Source organism: Struthio camelus, chromosome 1 (genome assembly GCF_040807025.1).
Source record: "Struthio camelus isolate bStrCam1 chromosome 1, bStrCam1.hap1, whole genome shotgun sequence".
Lineage (NCBI taxonomy): Eukaryota > Metazoa > Chordata > Aves > Struthioniformes > Struthionidae > Struthio > Struthio camelus.
The window spans coordinates 95,633,309-95,649,642 of record NC_090942.1 but is presented as its reverse complement, the minus strand read 5'-3'; positions in this window follow the sequence as shown (position 1 = coordinate 95,649,642).

Genomic DNA, 16,334 nt, shown 5'->3' with positions numbered 1-16,334 from the left:
TGTGAGACATGAGAGGATGGTTGTGTTTCTGAGTCCAGCGGTGGTCCCATAGCTTATCCCACAGTGGGCTGGGGAACACTTTCTCTCCTTGGGGAAAGTTCAGCTGGATCTTCAGGAAGTGTGGCCGAGACGCAGCCCTGGCAAAGGAAAGACCATGCTTCCAGGAGCACAATATTGTGTAACACCACTTCTTACTCTTAGTAAACGTTGCCGCTCTCCCTGCCTGCAGCCCTCTGAGTTTCTTCTGGCTACTTCCCGGTGATAAAAAATGGTGATGTCTGTCCCCCATTTAACTGAGGGAGAATTTATGGCTCCATCATCAGTGCCACAAGATAATTGCCTGGAAGCTGAAGGCATTTGAGCCCTCTGTAGCCTCCTTAGCACTTTCCTGCATCACACTTTTACTGGCGATTTCTTATGATTTTTGGCAACACCAACAGCTTGATAGCAGACTTGCCACCTACATTGCTCTACTGAGGTCATTGGCAAAAGACGAGTGCTTCCCATATCGTTACTCAGGTTTCTAAGCCTGCTCTCCTTTACCTAGCAGGTAGTATGAAGCACCCTGCACTTTTAGACCTCCTAACCTGTTATGCTTTACCCTGTTTTACCACTGTATGCCAGCAAATGAGTGGGGGTGGCATCCAGACTGACAGGCCCTCCTGCACTCTGAAGATGAGCAGAAAAAGCCAGACAAAGGAAATTACGCACTTATTTACCTAAGATCACTTTGTTTATTAAAAATGAAATTATTTTCCTCCCTGTAGGAACACTTTTGTTTATTAAAGAGGAAATAATTTTCATTTAGCTTGGCATGGAATGGTAAACATGAATAATAAGCGAAGCAAGGAAGTAAAAGCCTAATTCCCCCAGGAGGGCACAGCTGACTCTACAGCTGAGAAGCTGGATTTGCCGGGAGAGGAGGTGGCTTGAATGAGATAGATTGCAAAAGCTGGAGAAGTAGACAGTCTTTTGGGTACTTTAGTCTGTGTAACTGGACCAGCTGCCTTCTGGTCTGCAACAACAGCTCCAAACTACAAGCTGGGTACAGGTAGAGAACCACTGCTTTGAGCTTAATTTAATTATGTTAATTGATTAAGCAAGTACTGAGTAAAATGTAATTAGCACTTAGGGAGCCACGGGTAGATACTAAGCTATGAGAGAGATAAAAGTCATCATCTTCAGTGGGACAGAAGGGTGACACAGGTCATTGCTAGCTTGATAACAAGGAGGGGTTAATTAGGGTGAAGACTGTTGGTGAGGCAACGTCTCTACTGAGCCTATGATTTTTGGTATCCTGAGGTAGTCATCTTCTGAAGGATTTTATGACCATCTTTAGAACCTTAACCTAGAAAGGGAAACCTGGTTTCTCTCACTGGTGGAGAAGTCTAATGGAGAAGGTTCAATTTTCCCCTGGATACTGGGAAAGGATGTCTCCACCCTTTGCCATTTATGTACCTAAGCTGATTCAATTTGCGGTTTAGTCTCTGCTGATTCTCACTGAACTCTTGTCCGTGCAACAGCTCACCTTTAACTGCCAGGGTGATTTCACTGTGGACACAGTGAGGCAGAGCCTTCCTTCTTGTGTTTGCCTCGTTCCTCATACTTTCTTCTTAGGTGTTTTCTCCTTGTTGGGTGGAACTGAGCATTTCAGGAACAACATAATTAAAGCTAATAAACTGCTGAACAATGGTGGCCTAAGGGGGACATCGATGTCTAATGGGGCAGACCCTGAGCTGAGAGTGGTGGTTTCAGAGGTGGAGGGCTGACACTCTTGGAAGTCTTGGGGAAGAAATCGGTCAGGAATGACCTTATGACTGTCACCTTCTCTAGAAGCTACTTTAAGATTTCAAGGTCTTTTCCCCAAAAGATAATTCCTAGTTGAATTCCAGCACCCTACAAATGGATGACCAATTTCGGTGCACTGGGAATTCAGCTGTCTTGGTACAATGGCCCAGCTCAGGGCTTCCTGACCCCATTGCACATTGCCTGTTTCTTAGCAGGAAAGAGAAAGGAGACCTACAGCTGTGGGTTGCTACCCCTGGGAAGGAAGGATGAGGACTTTCTCCCATTAATGACAGCAAAGCAGGGTGCCAAACACCCCGCAGAGCTTATTTGAGGCCCAACAGCTGGAAGAGCAAAGCATGCTGCAGGCAGGAGTGTGGGGCACTGACGGAAGTTATGCAAGGGAAGCAGAATCACTCCACTGCATCCGAACACTTCCAAATTTCTCACAGTCATAAGAAAAGTTCTCTGTGAAAATGGATATAATATTTACTCTGGAGACTAAGCGATACTTGCAGATCTGCTTGATCACACAGGGAAGCTCCCTGCTTAGTGCCAGCTCAGTGCTAGATGGCAAAAAGTAAACTTAAAAGATCCTATATCCTAATTAGTCCCTAGGAAAAAGTCGAAGACCCCAGGGGCATTGCTGCTGCATTTCATGCCTGAATGGAAGGAAGAAAACAGTGATAGCAGAGCCTAGGTCCAGCAAAGAGACGGGAGGAAGGTTTGCTTCTTGCTGTATACCATCGGAGTGCATGTTGTCACGGAAGGGCTGAGGGAGGTTTATGGCTGGGGAGGGGTGGTTTTTCCCCGCGGTCGCTCGATAGCAGCGCTGCTGGGCTGTTTCGTACTCCCTGCCTCGGAGGCCCTTGCTGGTAGAGAGCCCATTAATAAGGCTTTCCAGCTTGTCACTTCCATGCTGAATCCTTTGAAAGCCGTGCTCCTCTGGGCCCATTAGAGGGAGGAACTGTCTCTGCTGAAACATATGGGGCTGTCAGGCTCTGTCTGGCTGTTGCTCTGAAAGCTGCCGTGGCTCTAGCTGTTTGCTGACGATGGGGGAAGCTGTCTCGAAGCCGCTGCGATGGGGATGGCGATGGGTGGGGGGGAAGAGGACGGGTTAGCCGGGAGGGCTGCTGGGAAGCAGGGTGCTGGTAGGTAATAGGCTATTAGAGAAGAAGGACACTGGGTTAAAAGCCTGCAAAAGGACTGCTGGGCTGTGAATGGGAAGCCTGGAGCACTACGAGTGCAATAGCGGGGAGAGATTTTCTGGATCTGAGCTGACTGGGGTAAACTGGGGAGTGAACACTGAGCAGGTATGTAGGCACAGGCTGCAGCAGAGGAGGGCACTGCTGACAGCAATGTTGTTTGGGCTTATGTCAGGAAGGAGAGGATGCTGGCAGCACTAAATGGCTCTGGGAGGACGACAGAATTAGGATGCTTTTGAAAGGGGGGTGCTGGAACCGAAGGGAATCTCGTGCAGTCAAACCACTGTGAAAGTTTCTAGGTGCATTCCTGAAATTGCCTGGATGCCGCTGAAGTTTCTCATTAACCAGCGCCCCCACCCCCAGCTCCATTTGCAGAGACTGAAGAGGATTTAATGGAGTCCCTTGACTTTTTCTTCTGAAATATTCATGGGTTTTAGCAGTGCATTTCATGCTTGCCTCCTCCTCCATTAGAGAACATTTAAGAGGGACTAGGTGGAAAGCATGCTGCTATGGGGCCGGGGAGGCAGATTAAGGGCTGGCTCTGACCAGAGACTGCTGGGAAGTGATGTCCTCATGGGCTCCTCCCTGGTCGTCTTGCCAGGCAAGCAAAAGGATTTGAAATGAGCCCAGGACAGTATGCACAGGGAGGTGATTAGTACAGTGGCAAAGGAAGGGAACTAATTAAGCAGAAAGAGCTATCTGGAGCTGCTGTCCCCCACCCTCTTCACCCCCCCCCCCCCCATGTCTGTCTCCCTGCCCATCTTCATCATCTGCAGGCCAGGAGCCCTATAGGAATCATACAAGCTGGTGAAAAATGCCTGGAGGCAGCTAGTTTTCTCCTTGTCTCATCGTGCTCAGATTTTTTTTCCACTCAGCTGGTGCCTCATGCCAGGATTCTGGGAAAGGTACCAACACAGCCTCCTTTACTATCCCACTAAGCATTTGGGAAACAGACCGTATGTTGTCAACAGGGGACAGCAGGTCACTCACCAAGCCTTCAGAGAGGTGGTGAGAGATGAAGCAGAGAGAAGATGCTACCGAGATGTTCAGGACTCCAGGAGCAGCTCTGAAGCCTGCCTGAAGCAATGACACTGACAATAGGAAGACTTTCAGCAGCTACTGTGCTGTACTAGGATCCAAGGAAAGTCCAGAGCTTCAATAAGACTGTGCAGAAGCCTGTTACGTATTGGATACTCTGTCTACAGTACATGAAACAGCAAAGGGCCTGCTGGGAAGTCTGGAGAACAGGTATAATAAATAGCGCTGTTGCATAATACTGTAGAAACTGTCCTAGAAGAGCAGCGATGGGGGAACCTCACAGGGTCATCTACATCCTCCCCCTCTGTACAAAGCAAGAGCAACTAGACTTACATAGCATCCCACCATGATATAAAATAGATCTTTCAAGAGTACTCATTTCCATTCTCTGTTGTTCTTGCTCTCCAGTTTAATATTTTCCAGACCTGCCAGGTGCTAAGCCAGACTTCAAACAGGCTAACTAATTAACATGTCCCCACCAAAGTCCCAGAGCCAAATATCTGAGATTTTGGGGGCAGGGGAGGTGTGACTCTCTGCTCTAGATTCAAACATTTTTTTGCAGCAGACACACTCATAAAGCTCCTGGTTTAAAATCCTAAGCAAGTCCTTATCAAGGACTCTGTAGACTTCAGTAGGAGCTGAATTGTGCCCTAAGAAAAAGCAGATTCTCTGCTACACCAACAATACTCTACGCTGCCTCAGCAAAACGTGCAACAGGTGCACAGCAAAGGGCTGCCAGGACCACTTGACTTCTCTCTGCACAAATATTTAGACAGGCCAAAAGAGCAAAATCTGCATGCTACTGGGCTGTTCACTCTGGCTGACAGTGACAGAAAGTGGGATTATAAGCCTATAAATTCCCATGGTTTCTTCCTGCTGGATTAAAAACCAGAACAAAGCCACGGATGCTATAGCACCTATTTATTCTTACTCTCAAAACACTTGTCAGGCTGCTTCCTCTTCCCTCCACGTACACACACACACTCATATGTGCCCTGGGAATCAGATGCTTTGTAAGTGTTTGCAGGATGTTCCACCTCTCCCTGAAATGATAATCAGTGTGCCCAGAATCAGCTTAATTACTAGGTATTCATCACACGCCCACAGACTCTTCCAAGGCAGCTCCACGCAGCATCACTATGAATGAGTCTGCATGTTTTCAACCTGCTGCTAACCGCTGCTCATGATCAAGAGCTCGAACCCTCACGCTCTGAGCTGTTGGATTGTCTGAATATTTACTTATTTCAAAGTGAGGAGAGAGAAGTTTGTAGAGCAGAGGCAGGGCACTTGCAGACAGAGACTCTCGGTACTAGACACAGCTATCTATATGTTTTTGCAGAGGTCTTGTCCTTTTATAGCAAAGGCGCTCTCTCTCACCTCAGAATAAAGACATAAATGATCCCAGTTTTGAACAAGCCAGATCAGAGGTTTGAAACAGTTCCAGGGGCTGTCAATTAACAATCTCTACAGAAAAGGCGTGAACCAGGAATTGAAGTACTAGCAAGTGTGAAACTATAAAACTTTGCTTCCTGGGTGTTGCACCCTGACATTTATAGGCGCTCTGCAGATAGGCATTTGCTAAAGAACTGAAGAACTGCTTATTGTAGCTGAGGCAGTTAAAAAGTAATGTGTGTTGGGTGCTTCATAAGTTCCTTACAGCTAACAACTCTTTTGTTACTCAAATTTGAGTTTCTTTTCTGCTAGCCCTGCCTTTTCTCTGCTGTGCCATGGTCCCCCACAATGCACAGCCCTTCTGGCCTGCAAGACCTTGTGCTCTTTGGGGCTTGGTATATGCCATTTTGTGGCATCTCAGCTGGGACAGCCACAGCTATGGCCCCATTCACTCGTGGGTGTGCAGCCACGTGGGAGGAGGGTACTTATCTTACATGACAGTGATGAAGTTGCTGTAGTGCTTGATCTTCTCTCCTTGAGCAATCAGATGTAGGCGAACATATCCCTTCTCAATTCAGTTCACTTGAGACTCCCCCAGGGAAAATAATGCTATTTACACCACTATAAAACAAGTAATTGCTTGTACGTATTACACTCAGAGATGCACTGTAAGTTGGTTCAAAATGCCCACACACCCAGCACAATTTTTCACAATGCTAGGTGCTTTCTGGGGTAGCAAAATGCATCTCCTACAACAAAGTACCATTCACTGCTCCTCCGAACATTCCTGAAGGCTATCCTGGACTGAGGATGTGGGCATCTGCAAAGATCATGGTCATGCATTTGATTTCTGTCAGTGCACAGGGGCAGCCCCACAGCAAACAATCCCTCACACACCTTCACAGGCTCCTTCACAGAGGCACTAAGCACAGATGAAAGAAGGACTCAGGCTCCCCACCCCCCCCACCCCGTCCCATTGTAGGCACTGTCTGCCTTGATTAGCCTGACAAGATTTGAAAGCTTCATACAACTGCAGCCTCCCTGTGGCATTGCACTAGCAAAACCCCCACAAAAAATCCTTTCACATTATTACATGGATTAGAAGCCTTTAAGGACATTTAAGGTCATATGTCTCTATTTATTTGCTTTTTCGTGAAGCCTGGAGACTACGGAGCCCAGGACCAGAGAACCATGTCTCACTCTACTGTGCTTGCCATCACAAGCAAAGAAAACCTCTTCATTTAAAACACATATCATGGTATCAGAGATATCCTGCACTAGAGATATTATCAAACCAGCATTTTGACCTAAAGCAAGGAGGAAGCTCACAAACACAATCTCACTTTTCAACCCAGACACATTTACGCAGAGGGGATGTGTCTTTTCCTCTGTGTTCATACAAGGAAGGTTTTAAAATAGTCAGAAGCCATTTTGCCAGATCTTCTAGGTCCCAATCTATTAGCTATTTAAGACCCTTCATATGAGCAGGCCGTTATTCATACGGGCACTTAATGGCAGATTGGTTACAGCCACAAATAAATAAGATGTTCCAGGAATGTCTGGGTGCCCAAATGGCTAACCAGCTCTAGGAGTTCAAATCTGGTGTTAGTAATGCCAAGGCTGAAGGGCTGTCTCACATCTCTAGTGATGCTTGCAGACCTCAGAAAGCTGCCATCCTTAGCATCACGTTATTTCTATCAGGCTGTACCCAAGATCTGTCAGTACTGTAACAATGCTGTCCTCACAACCCCTGGTACACCAGGGTAGCATGACTATTGCAACACAGGGCCATGAAGTCTTAGTCCCTCAAGATATTTTTTGGATACCTAGCTCCCAGCTACGAGGCAGAACTCTGCTGTTTGCCGAAGGGTGCAAAATGAGTCTGCGGCAGAGCACAGAGCTGAACTCGTCTCTCGGGATTTCGAGGAGATCAGATCAATAACTACTCTGTTCCCAAGTATTTATTTTGTGGGGAAGAGGATGGGAATAAAATATACCTCTAAGCTTTGTTAAAAAATACATGCCATGAAGATAGCTGTCTCCTAAGGGTAAAAGTGTCTCCAGGGAACACCTCTAGGGAATTCCTCTATAAACAAAAAAAACACCCAGTAGGAAAAAAGCAAAGCTTTTAGGAAAATCTCTGTAGGTGAAAGCTCTGCTAAGTGAAATGCCTCCAGAGAGCACAAATCTGCACAGCATGCTGCCTAGCTCTGTCTTTTCCTGAATAGCACCTCCTGTCCTTGCATCTCTGACTAAGCCTGCTATAATCACAGAATCCTCATATGTAAACTAAGGCTTCCTTTTAGTTCATTGTTATAAGCCCATAAAATCAATTTTTAAACTAGAAACAGGGGCTTAGATCACTCAGCTCCTCTGGCTCATCAGTGACTGCTCTGTGCCAAATGACCTGTGCATCAAGCTCTGGCATGCTAGGTAGGCATGGGCCTTCGTTTGAAAACAAGCACAGTTACTCACCAGTTACTCTTTCATTAACTGCCTCGTTTAAAAGCAATTGTCATTCAATCTGCAGTACTGCAACAGCCACTCGAACTGTGCAACTACTGCCAGGCGGTGGTGCCCTAGCAGGCAAAATGATGAAAGAGAAGAAGCTTTTATGAGGCCTTGGTACGAGGAGGACAGAGCACTATTAACACAGTGGCTCTGGGAATGCCCCCTGCACCATGCAGGAGAAGAGGGGGTTCAGAGGTGGCAGCACCATAGTGGCACAGCAGGAGACTTTTGGAGGCATGGCTGCCAGAGAGCCATGCAGGCTGCTCAGCAGCCACTCTGAAGGATGCCTGGGTTGTTCAGAGCAGGTCAACCCTGCCTTTTTGCTGCTGTCAAGACTGCTGGAGGGGAAAATTAGATTTGCCTTTTGCTCAGCAAGCCTCACGGAAAGCCTCAGCTCAGTGGTTGGTCAAAAAGAAGAACCCACTTATGGCTCATGCACTTGGGTATCTGTTCAGTCAGGAGACAGCCTGAGCTTTGTACTGTCTCCTTTCCCAGTAGGCTCTGACAGCTCATGGCTGGGGATGGAGGGGCTGTAGCCCAGCCGCAGATACACCTCCCTCCATCAGCATATATCTGTGCTGCCCTCCTTGTGTTGGGGATGGCAGAGATCCTTGAGATCAATCCTCTGATAAACCACAGTCGAGACCCATTGTGCATACATGTGCTTCCCTGGCTGACTATGGGTATGTCCCAGATATGCTCTGCCCTTGACCCGTTTTCATCCTACCAGAGACTGCCATGGCACATCATGACAACATGCAACTAAAATAGAGAAGGGACTGCCCTCCTCCTTTCCTTTGGTTAACCTTTCTGCATTCTGGTGGGTCACCATAAAGGTAGCTACCGGTAACATTTTCTGTCTGAAAGGCACTGATCTGGGAGCAGCTTTTAAACATTCTTCACAAGATATTTTTTCCATAAACCATTTTTTTTCATAATCCATGGGACAGATTGGATTCTGACATCAAGGGAAGAGCAGAAGTGACAAGAGATTTTTAGGAGAGCTATATTAAACTCTGTGTAGGATTCCAGTTTAGTAGTAAAAGTAAAGTGAAATTTGAGCCCGTATTCCATTATCCTGTTCTGCACAACACTCTAGTACCGTCTCCATTCATAAAACGATTCTGTTCCTGTCTTTTAGCTCTGATCTATTTGGTTTGTTCTATAGCGGCTTTCAACTTGCAGTGGATTTGTCATCCTGCATGCTTGTGTGTATAGTAAATGGATAACACCTTCCAGGCTGTTAGCTTTCTATTTATGTGTTGGACCCTGTGAATGCATCCTCTCGTCTATTGCACTTAGGTATCCCTCTACAAAGCTCTTTGTGAACACATATACGGCTGTATTTCTTTTTCCATCTCCTGGACTAGTGGAAGGCAAAGTGAGCAGATAAGCATAGAAGACAGGAAATACAAAAGGAGGTTTGGGCTAGGAATGGGTGGGGGCTGCAAAGGGAAATTCGTTTTTTATTTCCACCTGAGCAGGTCCCAGTGACCCATTACACGTATGTGACGTGCCTGGTTTTGCAGAAATCACAGTATGCAGTCTCATCAGAGGGCTGCAATACCTCTCCCATTAAGCTTGGCTTGAACTAAAAATCCTTTGTTCTCATTGGCTCGGCCTTTACTTGCAGAGTCAGGCTGTACAGCTGTCAGCCCAGGCAACTACAAAGCATCTGCCTCTGCATGGCCAGGGACAAGCTCCTGGCCCCTCAAACACAGAGACACAATGTTCCCTTTGCATCATTCTGAAAATTCGGTCCCTTCCTCTCTTCTTGTTAAAAGTTATAATTGTGGGCCTCACTCGTTACTGATACCTTCTGAGCATCTCTGCAAGGTGAATGCAAAGCATTATCAAATCCCATGGGTAACATTTTACCCCACTTTCCAGGTATAATAGATAAACTGCCCTATATTCAGCAGGATACTTCTCTCTTCCTATCACATACTGCAACACCTCAGCCTCCTTCTCTGCCTCCCAGCTCTTGCAGGACTTGCAGCTTCTTCTGGAGGGCATCTTCTCGTGCCACTCTCAAGCTGCTGCAAGATAAAAGGTTCTCACTTTCATAAATAATCAATGCGGGCCAAATGGCTCATGCTTGCTTAGCAAAATCATGCATGAGAAACAGAAACAGAAGAGAACAATGCTAGTCCTACAAGGATCCTATGGAGATTAGCTACCTAATGCCTATAAAAGGTGGGAGGAGATTCAAATAACAGAGAAGCTAGAGAAAAAGAGCAGAGAACAAGGGAGCTCAGTACTCATCGAACATTTCCCTATCTAACTACACCTCTTTTATCTGTTCACAAAGTATCTGCAAGCAAGCTTTGATTTTAGTCAGTTTGTTCACTACAGAAAACTATTAGAGCAAGCTGGTACTGGTCAGCAGACTCTGGCCCCAGGATGACCCACAGCCCACGCTGGGCTGCTCTCCTGCTCCACTCCTTGGGGTCCTGCTTCACGGTGCCTCTGACAGGCTTGCCCTCACAGAAGGGATCTGGGTGTATAACCAAGTGAGCCCAGCATCAAGGGCCATGCTGCAGGCACTGCGCGTGCACAGAGCAATCACAGCCTAGGTAGCACTTTTCAGCTGCCACCTCCCTTATAGCAAGGGCAAGTCACCTAACCAGGCTCTCAGCTCAGTTCAAGTTCTAGGGCAAGATTGCCCTTATGGGATAGCACGACTTCAAGGCTCCAGAGCCATGCACCTCCAGAGTTATTATACTTGTCTTTTGCTACTGAGGCATTTAACAAGTACTGAGTCCTATCACTGTATTAAGTATGTGGCTACATACCTTATTATTATTATTGCACCTCACGTTTGATAGGATTCACATACAGTAACTAACTCCATTGTACCAGAGCTCATCAGCCAGCAGAGGAGATTCATCAGTGTCAGTATATCAGTGCTGATTTGTGCATCCCGGCTAGCTGGCCCTTAAAGGAGATACCTATGCATGGAACCAAAATTGCACAGTAATCACAGCTGTAACGAGAGCATATCTGGAAGTCTAAAAACACTCTTTTCAGATGCATAACCATTTGGTAAGTACAAGCAGTGCCATCATGTTGTTTCTCTTGGGATTGTTCACAGGTGCTGGTAAGGAGCACATATTTAAAAAAAAAAAGCCCCAGGCCTGATTTGCCATTGAGTAACCTCTTATACTAAACTGATGCCACTTTTTTGAAAAGAGGCTAAAAGTGATGTTAAACCAGAAAGTCACAGCAATGAGTCAAATCTGGCACATTTAGCCCAGGAAGCATTAATGAGGACTTTAGTCATGTGCTGTTAGAAGAATCTGTACTATTCAGAAGTATCAGAGCAACAGCAAGACTCCCAGTGGAATCCAGTCCTGCGAGTCTTTCTCACTCCCTAAATTTCTATATTGCTTTGAGTGGCTGAACACACACATTGAGGCCCAGTGGTCCAGCCTGCTTCCTCAGTCATGGGCAACCCTGGCATGGACACCAAGTGCAGGAAGATGTACAGAGTGCACAGGCTCCCTCCCCATGACAGGCACCTCTTCCCACCCTTGACAAACTCCTTTAGGGCAAGAGGGCACAAGGCTGAAAAACAACCACAGGGAGAGAGCAGGAGAATTCAATGGCATTGCCAGTATCTTGGAGACTGACAGTGACAGGAGTTCATCAAATCATTAAGTGAAATTGCCCAACCATCTGAGGAAGGGAACTGTTCTCTCTGCTGTTGTGTCTCTGGACACAACAAGCCCCGTCCTTGTGTCCAAAGGTAAAACCCTCCTTGAACCTAAATGTGACCAGTAGGTCCCCGTTTCCCAGACAGGCACACGAAGCTGAGCTCAAGGTTGGATTCTGGCCACCAGAGTAAGTGGTGATTTCTCACTCCTGTTTGCATTCATTGCAAGCAGAAACAGCTTGTGCAGATATGTATTAAAAAAGGTGGGAAGGAGGGATTGCATCAAAGCAAATTCACGCTTCTGCTCTGAATAAATGTTTTCTCAGCCCTGGTAGTTATCTAAGAGGGCGAGATCACTAAAGGACAGAGAGGAAGAGCTCTGAGGGTATTGACAGTGAACAGGGGAGTGTACAGGAGCATTGGATTCCTTGGGAGATAAAGTTTCATTGCTATGGAGTTAATCTCCTGAGCTTTTCATTGCAATTTTGTCTCATTCAGTGCCTCTTGAAAAGAGTTTCCATTTGTCTGTCTAGTGCTAATTTTCCCTCATCTGCCTCATCCCAGCCATCATTAGAGGCAAAGTGCCTCCATTGCCTTTTTTCCCCTCCCCTCTTTCAGACAGTCTCCTCAGTGTGTCGTGGTTTGTTAACTCTGCTATCACTGAGGTGTAATCAGCTCCAGTTAGTCTGATCTGACTGCCTCGAGATGCCCCATCCTTCCACTGCCTGAGGACACCAAGGTTTCCAGAGATGCTTGGTCTCTGCTTTAACCCTCTATCCTTATTTCAATTTCAGCTATCTAATAGGGGTACAAGAGCAGAGAAAAAAGGCTTCAGATAGCATTGCAAATGCCCTGGGAGCCTGTGGTCCTTAACCTCATGCTGATTAAGGGTTTGCCTTGGAGGCTGGAGCTGGCTCTCAGCTGCCTGGTCCTTACAGCGGGATACCCCCAGGAGATAATTCCTTCTTTAAAGCCAGCAGCACAAATGCCCACATGTTCTCTCCACATGTAGAGGAAACCCTCCCCAGCCCTGGGTCCCCTGGGCACACGGTGAGGTGCAGCTCTCTGGAGAGCTGCCCACGTGGATCATCCTCCAAGGAGACAGAGCCACATGAGGCCATGCTTAAACTCATTGCTCTGGGAGCTACATGCTGCCAGATCGCTTGGCAGTAAGAAGCCTGACTGGGCTCAGGCATGTGATCACATTTCTGTTCCACAGACCAGAGCACACAGTGTGGCTTATGCTAATGGATACCAGGGCCATGTCAGCTGGTATCCCATACTGTAGTGTGGGAGGCTTGCCCTGATGTCTGTCAGCAGCTCTCTTGTGCCAACCTCCACCCAAGAAAAACCCTGCAGAAGAGCAATACAACACTACCAGCAAGAGCAACTTGCTTCAAGAGCATGGCACTGTGCTCACCTCTCCATGTATGATCACAAATAGGAGCACTGCTTCCTGCTTAGCGTAGACCACAGTGAGAGAGGCCACATGTGATGCTGGGAGTACCAGAGGTGCAGCTTGTGTCATCACTAGCTGCTATCTTTGGTGATGAACCTCTGGACATCTTGCTTTCTGTTCCACAGAGAAGAGCTTTGATGGGTGGTAGAAGGCTATGCTGAAGATGTGCAAGGCTCTGTGTTGGAAGGAAGACCTCAGGCTGGGTAAAGGAACATTCTTGGAAAGATATGGTGAGCCCACCTCTTCCTTCACAAGGAAGACAACCAAAACACAAGCACTAGTGTCAAGGACAGAGTTGTTCTGGCTCTTCTAAGCAAACTGGTAAAGCCAGCAGCAGTGAGATGATTTGGGAGAGAATCTCTACAGCTAGAGAGGTTCTCAGGACACTCTACAAGTGGAAGACACAGTAGGTGTTATGTGAGTAGGTTCCCCTAACTGCATTGCAGAGAGAATGCACCTCCAGCTCTCCCTCAGCCGATGGCTGTATGCATAATGTCTGTGTTTTCTGCGACTTGGGCTGACTGAAGCTGTGCCAAGTGGGCAGTATGTCCTTGAGGCAGAGCTCCTCCAGGTAATGGTGGCTTTGCCACCCTTTTATCCAGAGACCCAGCTGCCTCCTTATACGGCTCATCCTCCCACTCTCTGCAAGCTCAGGCACTGCTAGGACCTCTTCATGTGCTGCCTGCTGGATGGCAATGGAAGGATGTTGGCTGCCAGATAGCCAGGTGGAGGAAGGGCTCCTGACATCAGGCTTGAGGAAGACCTACAGCTTCTCTGCCAGGATGCCTGGTGCTTGCTCTGCCCCTGCACAACATTGGAAGATTGAGGGTTTGGAGACGACATATGGCTAGGTGGGAGGCAATGGGGGAAGCCCAGCTGGAAACAGAGTCACTCCTGATGCCTATTTCAGCTTACTCCCTTGCCACTTGTTCATTTGCCCAAGGGAGCTGTGAGGGCTGGGTTGGAAGGAATACTCCTGCAAACTCCTTGGTGCAAGATCATTGCTTTCCGGACTCATGTATCCCTCAGCTTGAAAGCAAAAGAGCTCCCCTCATAACTGAGTGCATCCCTGGATCCTGACTCTGCCACTTCCCTGCAGTCCCTGCTGGTTCAAAGCCTTTATTCCCCATGACAATGTTGATGATAAACAAAGTATATCATAGCTTTACTAACGGGAGGGGAACCCAACAGAACACCAGGGCAAAAAAAAAAGTCAGTTTAGATATCTACAAGAAACAAGCCTGCAAGACTATTACAACTACATGTAATCACATGGGTCTGCCTACAGGGCCAAGACTGAAAGCCAGGTTCATTGGGATAGTTTGAATCTCTGCTGGGTTCCTGCACCCATGTCAAGCACCTTGTGTATTCCCCCTTTCACTTCTGTCTGGGAGGACTCCCAAAGGTCTGAGGTCCTGAAGTGATGTCTCCAGCTGGGAGGACTGGAGTGGAAAAATGTGTTGCAAGGTAAAGAAATTGGATCTTGGAAGCTGTGCTTTAAGAGAAGGAAAACTCAGCTCTGTACTCTCAGCTGGTGGGAGAAGGTGAGATCTTCCACTTCTGCCAACCACCTGGACTAACTCTCCTGTCACCAGTACTACAGCCTGTCTCCCTGACTGCTACAGGAATCAAGAGGCTGCAACCCTCAAGTCCCAGGCACAGAACTGGAAAAAAAAAAGCTCCCAAGGAAGGGTCAGCTGCAGATCAGTGCAGAGATACGATTTTTGAATGAAGCTGAAAGGGTGCCTTGCTGTTCCAGCCCCTTGGCAGTTTTGGAACAGCTCTGATCTGGCAGCGTAGCATTATTCCTGCTCGGTGTTTTGCATTTTGATTGCAGTATTTTGAAAGGCCTAAAACCAGATTTATCACCAAGGTTATTGGAACATATGACAGCTTGATTGTGCACTTCAATTAGCATCTTCCTTGCTATGAAAAATGGTCCAAATATTCATTCTTTTAACTTCCTGATTATTACAACACTCTTAAGCTCAGCTGGGCAAGGCAGCAAGTTTGAAGAGCAAGGAGCAAATATTCTGTGAACCATATCTCTGAAATTAATTGTGTAAAGCTCATAGTTTCCGATGTGTGCCCAGATTTCTACAGACATCACACCTGACGTGTTTGGACACAGTTAGTGACACAGGCAAGAGACCAGTAACAAGATGATAGGTACAGAGCTCTCTCTGAAAGCAAGTCATTGCAATTCCTAGTTTTGAGTGGTATCCCATGTCATATTCACTCAAAAATGCCCCCATGTCTCTGGGATGCCTCAGTCTGGATTTTGTGATAAACTGTGAAGTTATAAACTAAGGGTTATAAAACAAGATTCAAACACATTTGAATCAGGATCCAAACAGTGTCATGTTTGGAGGTGCATAGTTCAGCCTCCAGTAAAAAGTTTTGGGTCTTTGTGGGCTTTTCAAAGAATGCTGAAGGCATAGCAAGCCAGGTAAGCAAACTGCCATTTGGGTGTGAGGAGGAGAGAAAGGGAGGGAACAGTGTTTTCAGAATGTTTTTAAAGGCTAAATGGAGAAAAAAAGTCAGAGATAAAAATCTCCTCAGGAAAATGGTCTCTAAATATTTCATGTCGCAAGCATCAAATATGGTGTCTCTAAAACAAACATGTTGCCTTGAGATTCCAGCAGCTGGTGAACACAAGGGATATGTCCTCAATCGTTATATTACCAGCCAGTGCATGACTGGGGCAAATTCGTTCAGGTGTTTTATCCATTGCAATTTATCTCCCCACATGCAGCTTAGCCAGCACGTCTCCCCCTTGCCCAACGGTTTGCCTGCTCTGACAAGGCCCCTCTTGGACAGCAAGTGACTGATTGGCTGATTTGCAAGATATTTTGTGGACACACATTTTCTTGTGGTTTTTTTGATCACTAGAACCCCTAAACTCATTCCCAGTTGCAATTTAGCCATGTTTGTACATAGTTCTCCAATGAGGAAAGATGAAGAACGCAGTCCCTAGGACATTTCATCACTTCCCTTACTCCTCTGGAACTTTTGAATAATGGTGAGTACCAATAATTTAGATACACCTTTTCTGGTATGCCTGCATAGCTGGCAATAATTTCCTACAACCTTTTCCAATGAGAATGGGGTACATCTATTAAGTGCTATTATAGATACAGGAAGCTCCTTGTGGAAGTAAATGCAGCAATTAATGCTAATGAGTCGGCTGTTAGCAAGTAATACTTTTGGTGTTATGCTCACGCCTCACCAAATGCAAAGCTTCAGTTTGTTAAACAGTTGCCAGTATTAACAGCCAAATTCTCTTCCC